Source organism: Chrysemys picta, chromosome 11 (assembly GCF_011386835.1).
Source record: "Chrysemys picta bellii isolate R12L10 chromosome 11, ASM1138683v2, whole genome shotgun sequence".
NCBI lineage: Eukaryota > Metazoa > Chordata > Testudines > Emydidae > Chrysemys > Chrysemys picta.
The window spans coordinates 45,600,611-45,610,704 of NC_088801.1; the positions used below are offsets into that span (position 1 = coordinate 45,600,611).

At 41.7% G+C, this 10,094-nt stretch overlaps 1 long non-coding RNA gene across 1 annotated transcript; it reads left to right on the forward strand.

Annotated features, from left to right (window-relative positions):
* The first annotated feature begins 1,209 nt into the window (after positions 1-1,209).
* On the forward strand, positions 1,210-8,988 carry LOC135974357 (uncharacterized). The gene is made up of 3 exons (XR_010591599.1): positions 1,210-2,014; positions 5,483-5,629; positions 5,746-8,988. It is a non-coding gene; the product is annotated as an uncharacterized LOC135974357 (long non-coding RNA).
* The last annotated feature ends 1,106 nt before the right edge of the window (positions 8,989-10,094 follow it).

Below are 10,094 nucleotides of genomic sequence, written 5' to 3' on the forward strand. Positions count from 1 at the left end.
CTAGGTTGTCTTCGCTTTACATATCATTATTTTCTCTTGCTTTTCCAAAAGTGCAGTTGATGAGAGGTAGTAAGAAACGTATAGAAATGCCTTGAAATGACAGTACAGTATTTCATGATCTGACCTTTCTATTTTTAGCTCCTTTGATGGTAAAAGGAAAATACCCAAAATGTACTTGCTTTGGCTTATAAATGACTCAACTGAAGCGGCTGGCTTCTTACTTCTATGGGGAACTTGACACAAGTGACCTTTTCACCTCGCCTCATTGGAAATCTGTTCTTTTACCAGATGCTTTCACACTTTGTCTTATCCAATGAGTCATTTTATAAATCTGAGTAAAAATAAGATAACCGTTACTTAGGGTTAAAATTAGGGCAGTACTGAGGGTAGAAGCTAGGAGACTTTTTAACGGGTTTCAGGACAAGTGAGAAAGCAGCAGGAAAGCAGATTTTTGTCTGCACAGGAAAAAAAAGAAAGAAAGAGAAAGAAATAAGGTTTAACAGTTTCCTGCTTAAATGTTGTAAAACAAGTCAGCAGGGAGCTGTGGCAGTGAGGGGGATTGTGCTTCCTCACAGCAGGAAGATAGCACTTCAGTAGAATGGCTACATTGATTATCTAGATGAGGCTGTTTAAAGAGCTAGCACAGTACTTAAGTATATTATAATGTGCAAAATAATAATGGTTTACATTCAGACATTCTGAACACTGTAGTTTGCAAGGCCTGAGTCAGTGCCAACAGCTCACAGAGATGGGTTTTGTGCTTTCGCTCAGTGACATTTCGGCCAAACAACAGGGATCTCAACAGATTTTGTAGCTGATCTGGGTTTTGGTGTGGATTGTAATGTCAGGTCATATGCTTTTGATAAAGGCAATAGGCATATGTGAAAAATGAGGGTTAAATAAGTATTTATTTGAGGATTTTGCCTACACCCAATGAGTAATTATTGTGCTGTTAATTTAATATTAATGTACTGCTTATTTATTTATTGCTTACCTCTTTGCATAATGAAAATACCATGACGCTCTGGTCCCTCTAATGCTCTTATTTTAAATGAAGTTAGGGTTAATTTGAAATATTAAAGTTACCAATTTCAGAGTTTAGACTGGGGTGGGCAAACTTTTTGGCCCGAGGGCCACATCAGGGAATAGAAATTGTATGGCGGGCCATGAATGCTCACAAAATTGGGGTTGGGGTGGGGAAGGGGTGCAGGCTCTGGGGTGGGGCTGGGGATGAGGAGTTTAGGGTGTAGGAGGGTGCTCTGGGCTGGGACTGAAGGGTTCAGAGGGCAGGAGGGATCAGGACTGGGGCAGAGGTTTGGGGCATGGGGAGAGGTTAGGTGTGCAGGCTCTGAGCGGCGCTTATCTCAAGCAGCTCCTGGAAGCAGCAGCATGTCCCTTCTCTGGCTCCTATGCGGAGGCGCGGCCAGGCAGCTCTGCACGCTGCCCCATCCACCGCCCCTGCAGCTCCCGGCTTAAAATGGCTCGCGGGCCGTAGTCTGCCTACTCCTGGTTTAGACCAATGGAAATACCATCATTGTTTAGAAACTCCGAGTTCTTCTCTATGGAAAATGATCTGCTCATATAAACTGTCCTACTCTTTCAAATATACCCTATGAAATTGATTTCTTGCAATATAAAGAAATTATGTTTCCTTTTATGGAACACTGCACATCTACGCAGTGGCATACATGTGAAAATGGACATGCAGCATTCATCCATGGGAGTGGTTTTCTTGATTGTTTGTTTTTATTTTTAGCAGTCCTTTGTGTATGCCTGGTATGTACAATGGAATCATGTCTGTACAGCTCTTTAGACATGAATAGTACATCGGTGAATGTATCATCATCGGTATGAATGAGCCTTACTTAATATTGTCCTTCAGTGCAGATCTGGTGCAACCACACCTGGAATATTAGCGTACCTAATTACCAGAAAGATACCGAAAGTTGGAAAGAAGAGGGACTAAATGATTAAGGTTCTGGATGGATTGCTTTAGAAGGGGAGATTAAACCAGGTAAGATGTATAGCCCGGCCAAGTGATGCCAAAGGAGATTATAATAGTCTGAGTCTACAGATATTTGAAGAATGTAAACACTAAGGCCTCTTTCCTGCCAACATTTATGCATGTGCTTTATTATTGTGATTCCAGTGGGACTACTCTTGATAATAAAGTTAAGCACATGCAGGATCAGGGGCCTAAGGAAGGAGAGGAATTAGTCAGTGGGGCATATATGTGGGTACAATTAGGAATAAGGAGAAATTAAGGAAAGAAAGTTCAAAGTGAAAGCCAGGAAAGCCTTCCTGACAGTAAGTTCTACTTGTATTAGGCTCTGGAGCAGTCTACATGGGTGGTGATTAAAGCTCCATTGTTTGGCACTTAAAAAAATATTTTTTTTTTATGTTCAATTTGTGTCCATTTATTCTTTTACGTAGGAACTGTCCGGTTTGGCCAATGTACATGGCACAGGGGCATTGCTGGCACATGATGGCATATATAACATTAGTAGACGTGCAGATGAATGAGCCCTTGATGGTGTGGCTGATGTGTTGGGTCCTCTGATGGTGTCGCTAGAGTAGATATGGGGACAGAGTAGGCAACAAGGTTTGCTACAGGGATTGGTTACTGGATTGGTGTTTCTGTTCTGCTCTGCTTAAAGTGGAGGCTCGATATCGACTTACATGAAGTCGACTTAACTTTGTAGTGTAGACATGGCCTTAGACTTTCATCCTCCTTATTAGTTTCCTTCAGCTTCCTATTCTTGTCATTCAACTACAGCACTTCATCTGTTAGGTACCTGGGTTCTTCATTTTGGCCTTGAAATTTACCACTTGTTCAGCTGCTTGTAATCCCATGTTTTTACACTGTTCCATATCTCTTCAATATTCATTTCTTCTTTTACCAGAGTTGTGATGTTTTTCTGCATGGCTTCTTTGTATTGTTTCCTGATATTTGGTTCTTTCAATTTGTCCACAGCATAGATCTTAGTTCTTAGTTCTTAGTTTTTAAATTGCTTTCAACAATTAATGATTGATGCCAGCACTAACTAATGATCTCATCTGATATTGGCTGCAAATGATTTGCACAATAACACACTTGATTTCCATCTGCAATTCACAAGTACAAAAAGTCTATCATGTTCTTCATTTGCCCATCAGGTGATATCCATGTCAACTTCTACTGAGGCTTTCTTTGTTGAAATAGCATGTGCATTATCACCAGACTGTGCTTAGGCAGAAATTTAGTACTCTTTCATTTTTTTCACCAATTCCAAATCTGCCTACTGATCCAGCCCAGGAACTCCAGTTTGATCATATATTTACATTAAAATCTTCCATTGCCAGTAACACATCTTGTCTTTAAACTTCTTGTGTTATTTTCTGTAGATTGTTATAAAATTCATCTATTTCTTCCTTGGGCTCTGCAAAGATTGGCTCATATACTTGTATTATTGTAACTGCATTGGATTTGATTCTGACTCCCACCTTCAACATATGAGGAGATATTGGGTTATTCTGCTTTATATTGGCCTTCAGCTTTAATATCAGTACAACCCTGTCCTGGTGGCCACCATCTTCTCTTCCCAGTGTCAATATCCTATGTTCATCATGTAGAATTCTCCTTTGCCTTCCCACTCATTTCATGTAGACCAACAGTTTCCCACTTATATCTTTTCATGGGAGGTAGGGATGCCAGGGTTTGCCACAGGGCTTTTACTGGGTCCATGATGGCCTCATTGAGAAGAAGGGCCACTCTCAATGGGCCTGCCGTGGACAAGATGTTCACCAAAGAGTGGGAAGACTCTTTAACCTCCTCCACCTAAATGCCCAGGTTTTGGGCCACTCTTTTGAGAAACTCCTGATGGGCCTTATAGTCATAGTGGGAGGGTGATATGTCAGCTCCTGCCACGGCCTTGTCCGGAGAAGAGGAGGCCTGCACCGGCAGCGGGCACTGCTCCTCACCTTCAGCACCAGCCAGGTCTTGTGGCATTGGCTCTTCATACTCAGCACCGGCCTTGGTACCAGAGCCTGGATCAGGCTGTGCTCAAAGGGGCAGCAGTATTCTTCCCTTAGAGGCCACTGAGTAGGAGCACCTCGACGGCACCCCAAAACTGCTGGTACCGCACTGCCCCTATGATGCCGACCGATTGTCCAGTGCTGGGCTCAATGGCACCTGTGAAGAGGCCAGAGACAATAGCGCTGACTGAGCTGCTGGACACACGGAGTGGCCTGATGTGAGTCACACTCTGCTCTGGTCTCCATGCCTGTCCATCTTCAGAGTCAGGGACTATCCTCTCTCAGTCGGCGTCTTCTTTTGTTTTTTCCTTGGCAACAGAGATGGTCAACAGTGCCAATGCTCCTGGACGGCAGCAGGAGTGTTCTTCACTGATTCCAAAGTGCATGGTGCTGAGTCTGAATGATCCAGCTCTGAGGGAGGTTTGAGCACTGCTTCCATTAAAGAGGACATCAGCCTAGCATCCCAGTCCTTTTTGGTACAGGGCTTGCAGTCCCTGTAAATCTTGCAGCACTCTTGAACATGATCTTCACCCAAGCACTTAAGGCAACTGCAGTGCTGGTCACTCAGAGGCACAGCCTTGCTGCAGGAAGCACAAGGCTTGAAGCCTGGCAACTGAGGCATGACTTGGTACCAGAAGTGGAGGTAACTCCACTAATAATGGAAGAGACTAACTCTAACAACTACAAAGAAAACTATGAACAACAACTATGTACAGAAAAAAAGGGGAACAAAGTCCTCTGAGGAAGACTTGCAAGAGCAAGGATAGAGCAGATCCAGTGACTGCCATGGGTGGTAAGAAGGAACTGAGATGGATGGGCTTGGCGGTGCCCTTTAAACCGGCGCTATGGATGTATGGCACTGGAGGACACCAGAGCTTTTTGTTGGCATCCTTCCAATGGATACCACAGAGGGAAAATTTTACAGCAACTGTGCTTGGGGTGCACACATACCTACATTGGAATGGACATGTGCAATCACTCAAAGAAGAAGAAAAAGTTGCACAAGGCAATTGCCAGGAGATCTTTGACTTTTACCTGGAGACCCATCACCACAGTATTAATAACCTCAATTTTTAATCTCATCCACAGGTTTCATCTGCAGTCATACAAACCTCCATAGTTCTGTATTGAAGTGGATAGGAAGGATCACATATCCAGGAGACTTTCTGGATATAAGTACTACTGGCTGAGCCATCATGCATAAAAGAGGCAAATAGTCAGATGGGTGTATTTACTGGGCAATATACATCAATTTAATTATAATTAATGGGTACTCAAAATGTTCTACTGATGTCCAGTTTTTTGAATGTGTACAACAAAAGTTCATTTTTTCCTTTATAAGTCTATTAACCTCTCAGTGTTTCTAACTTGATTTATATCAGTATTAAGAGGTACATTTATGATTCCTCATTAGCCTTAACAAAAATTACTTAATTGACAAATTTTAAGTTAGGCTTCCTTTTCAAAGGTGATGGATGCATTGGTTAGCATCTTGTCAGCAGAGTCCTAATTTCAGCACCTTCCCAGCCTAAGAAAACCTTAGCCAGTGCATGGTGGAGGCATTGACAAACTTGATTCAAGTCAGGACAATCCTCACACAGTCCTGCAAGAAAAGGTAAGTTAAGTTGCTACTAGTGGTATAACTATTCAAATGTTGTCTACTCCTACCAGATCTGCAGAACAGCCCAAAATAAACACCAGATAAACTGACTAATCTCATTTGTTTTGCAGAAAAATGATTTCTCCAGATGCTTTTATGCTCCAAGAAGAGACTGCTGCAGTCTGCAAGACATATCTTCCTCAGCCCCAATGGCTCTCCAAAAGGGAGCAGGAGCTTGTTGAAAGGTGGTAATATTAGCTCCTGGACTGATTAATAAAGATGCTATTGTCCCAAAATTTCTGACAATGGAGCTCTTGCCTTGTTGAAGAGATTTTTTTTACTACTGATTTAGATTAACTGCTGCTAAACTGCTTCCAGTTGGGGTTACTTGTCTACGCACAGTATATAGAGCTATCAGGGTCACAGAGGAGACATTAGCAATCATGGAAACCAGAAAGGCTCTCCCTGTCTAGATCAGGAGCAAGCCACCTCTCTCTTCCAACATTCTCCCTACCTGCCTGTACACAACAGCACTGAAGGTGGTCTGTGAGGAAGCAGCATGTTTTGTCTTCAACAGTGAGAGCAAAGGTTGCCATAGCAACATTGCAAAGGGGAATGCTACCTTATAAAAGGTGGGGGAGGAGACCAAGGGCTTACTGAACATAAAGGAAATGGTGGCCTTAGAATGCATGCATGAGCAGAAAACCACATTCAACATCCTATGTTGGTTGCTGAAAAGTTTTGCTCTTTTGTCTTCCAACACCAGCGATCTCAATTAGCCAAACAAAATCTGTAATCCAAACAAATTAGTCCTGTTTTGCCCCCAGTGACTTAGAAGACCGGGAAGTGATAAAGTAGAGGATTAGACAGATACTGAGCATGTACTGGTCTGTGCTTGGAAAGTGAGTGACACCACATAGGATTTTTTTCTTTATGAGCTGCTTGTTTCATCCCACAAGTATCACTGACAAACTCTGAATTATTCTGGTAAAGCTGCTGGATATTGTAGTTTGTCAGGAGTTAGAACTGGGGCAGCTGTTGGTGTATTTCCCCAGCACCAAGCTCATGCCGGTTGGAACCAATTCTTTCATTTATGGAAGAGTGTTGCTACCCCAATGGTGTAAGGAAAGCCCAATCTTGATGTCCCAAAGGCAGAAGTGCACAGCAGTCCCAAATAAGAGCTGTAAAAAAGACTGCAGCCCTAATTAATGACACATATGGTCTGTTAATAATGAAAGAAAAAATGGAGCAATTACACAAACATAGTGAAATGAACACTAAATATTAACAGTCTTTTCTGAATCTGAGAACAAAATTATGGTAATTTTATTTCCAATATACAGTCAAATAGATCTTTAATATTTCAAGTGTTGTGTATATATCTGTTTGCATAGATGGCACTTTAGTACACCCTAGACCTATGAAGCCATGCTACACAAACCAGAGCTGACACGAGAGAGCCTGCAGCCCTTTTTTGATTGACAGATTCAGTCAGTTTACACAGAGCCCAGAGCTGTAGCCTGGACTGCTTTACAGAGCTTAGAGAATACCATCAGAAACTTTTTCACTGCAGATTATTGTTTTAAATAAATCACCAATATGGTGATTTATTTCCAATACTAAATGTCATCTGCAAAGAACTGTTAAGAAAATATTGTTGATGGATCAATGACTGGGTTTAGTGTCGTGCAGAAAAGTGTCATAATGTGCATTGCAACATTACTGTAGCTCCTACCTATGCAGAGCAGTTAAAGCTTCAGACTATAGAGACTGAATATTTTTTCTATGTTTGACATTTCAAAGAACATCTTGATTTCATTGTTTAACTTACAGGTTCCCTGAAGCATTGTAGGGTATACTGGGATTTACATACAGAAGATCCTAGAGAAGCTTTTATACTGTATCAATTTGTAATAAACACTTTTCAACATAAATTTTATATGTTTTGAGATAACACACATTTGTTGTAAGTTTGTTTATTTTAGATGATCTTGGATAATACCGGAAAAAAAACTATTGCATATTTGCTCTTAATACATTTATGAAGTTAGGTGTTATCTCAAAACTATAAAGGGACTGATTCACCAGTGCCTTACATCTTGTGTAGTGTTTTACACCTGTGGAGAATGATTGCAACGTGGGTATAAAATACTGCAAAAACAAAATAGCTAAATAAGGTGCAAAGCAGTGGAGAATCAATCTCACGGTGTCTCATTCAGCGCTTATACTATCTTTACAATAGTGTAATATAAGATCATATTTAAATCATAAAGAGGAGTTTCAACCTAGTGCAGAGGGCCCATATAAGAGGCCAGTTTGTCAGGGGCTGAAAACCAGAATAACTCTATTTACTGTTGTTACCTATCAGCTCTGTGTTCTTGGGGAACCAGGGCACAGTACCCAGCCTGTCTGACTCACAAAAGACCTTCTCCTCATCCCAGCCTCTGCTTTAACCAAAGCTGATCAGAAGAAAGACTTGGAAAAAGCAATAAAAAGGCTGTGGCAGACACACCTAAACCCCTCCAGACAAGGGTGACAGGATTAAGGAAACTCCCCAACTCATTTGCTTCAAAGATGGGACAGGGAGGTATCTTCATTAGCATACAGAATGGAGAACAGAGATTCCAAGGCAAGAACAGCACTGAACTCTGCGACCAGAAAAGCAGGGAAGCACTGCATGATGGGGGATCTCTGCTCCAGAGGTTAATGAACCCACGCCTGCACACACCCAGCTCAGCAGTTATCAGACCAATTCTAGTAATAAATCCTTTATTGGTATCCAAAATACGGAAGCTGCCTAATTGCATTTTGAGCTCCCTCGCAGGAACACCGCCAATAGCCAGGAACTCTGATCACACAAGTCAGTGTCAGAAGGCTATACCTAGAAAGACAGAGAGAGAGCTGGGTTCTCACAATTCCATGAAGCTTGAATCAATTGGGGTTCCCAGGTGGTGGTGGTAGCTGAGGGTCCAGAGTGCTGGAGACAGGCAGCGCCCCCAGCACGATCAGTCAGGAGAAGATGAAGTCCCAATGGAACCGATTTTGGATCCAGACATCAGAGCACTTACTTGAGCGTGGGTAGGGGTTTTTGTAGCGAAAGAACAATGGTTCAAGGGAGAACACTAGATTTGTTTATGGGTAAACTGATGGCTCAAGGGAGTATACCAAAGTTGTTTTGTTCAGGTTAGACAATAGGAACTGATTATTTTCTAAACCTGACTTTTATAATCAAATTTAAGTCAGATATAATATTAGAACTGTTTTGTTTGTTTGGCTCCCCTTGTATGGTTATTACCTGGCAATAAATAACTTTCATGGTTAAGCTGGTTGCTTCTCTCTCTCTCTTTCCCCCTTGTGAGTGTTTTTTAGCTTCCCCATTTGCTCTGCAGCAACGCTCCTCGTACCTAAGCTATAGATCCCTGCAGCACCCAAAAATCCTGTGGTGTTTGCTCATCAAGTGAGTTACTACCAGAACAATTGTAACATGAAAGTGGGGATAGGGATGTGCTGAACCTGAGGTATATGAGGGCAACAGCTTGGAAGTGCTGCTTGACCCAGCCTGCTGAGTCCAGGGACATATAAGGGGTCAGCTTGGGAGTGCTGATTGACCTGGTCTGCTCAGACGCACTCTGTGTTCATCTGATTCTGGGGCTGGAAGAACCCAGCCCTGGGGAACCTAGGTCCTGAAGGATAGCTCCATTGGGAGGGAACTTGCAGAAGGGAGAAGTAGAGCTCCGTATGAGAGCAGAAGTGATACAAGCAGTACATTGATAGAATTACAGAACCCCCCCCCCCAGAAGAGTAACCCTAATAAATGTTCAGAGGGGTAGCCGTGTTAGTCTGCATCTGTAAAAAGCAACAGAGGGTCCTGTGGCACCTTTAAGACTAACAGAAGTATTGGGAGCATAAGCTTTCGTGGGTAAGAACCTCACTTCTTCAGATGCAAGACTTGCATCTGAAGAAGTGAGGTTCTTACCCACAAAAGCTTATGCTCCCAATACTCCTAATAAATGAGCGTACCCCAAAGTAACACGCAAATCTGGTAACACTGTAATGGTCTTGGTCTAGGAGTAACTGCTTATAAATTTTAGAAAAATGCAATAAAAAACAAACAAAAAACCATAAACAAACAGTTAAGGATGTTCCTTTGAATAAAACTATAAAAACCAATAAGCAAATAAATAAAAAGCCCTTAAACCTTTCTTTTTGTATATTTAATTTACCAGTAATTAAAATATGACCAGAGAAATGCAGGTTGTATAAGAAAAATCTATGTTCCACTAGAAATTATTTTTTTTCATAAAATTAATTTAATAATTTCCTCCCCAAACCATCTACATTTCTAGATAAAACCACCCTATGTGCAGGTATGTTCTCCTTTCCTCTCAGTTCCTCCAACAGAGGCCCAAAATATGATGGATCTTAATTGGAGTCAAATGTTATCTATACAGTAATTTATAAAAAAAAAAATTCTTCATGA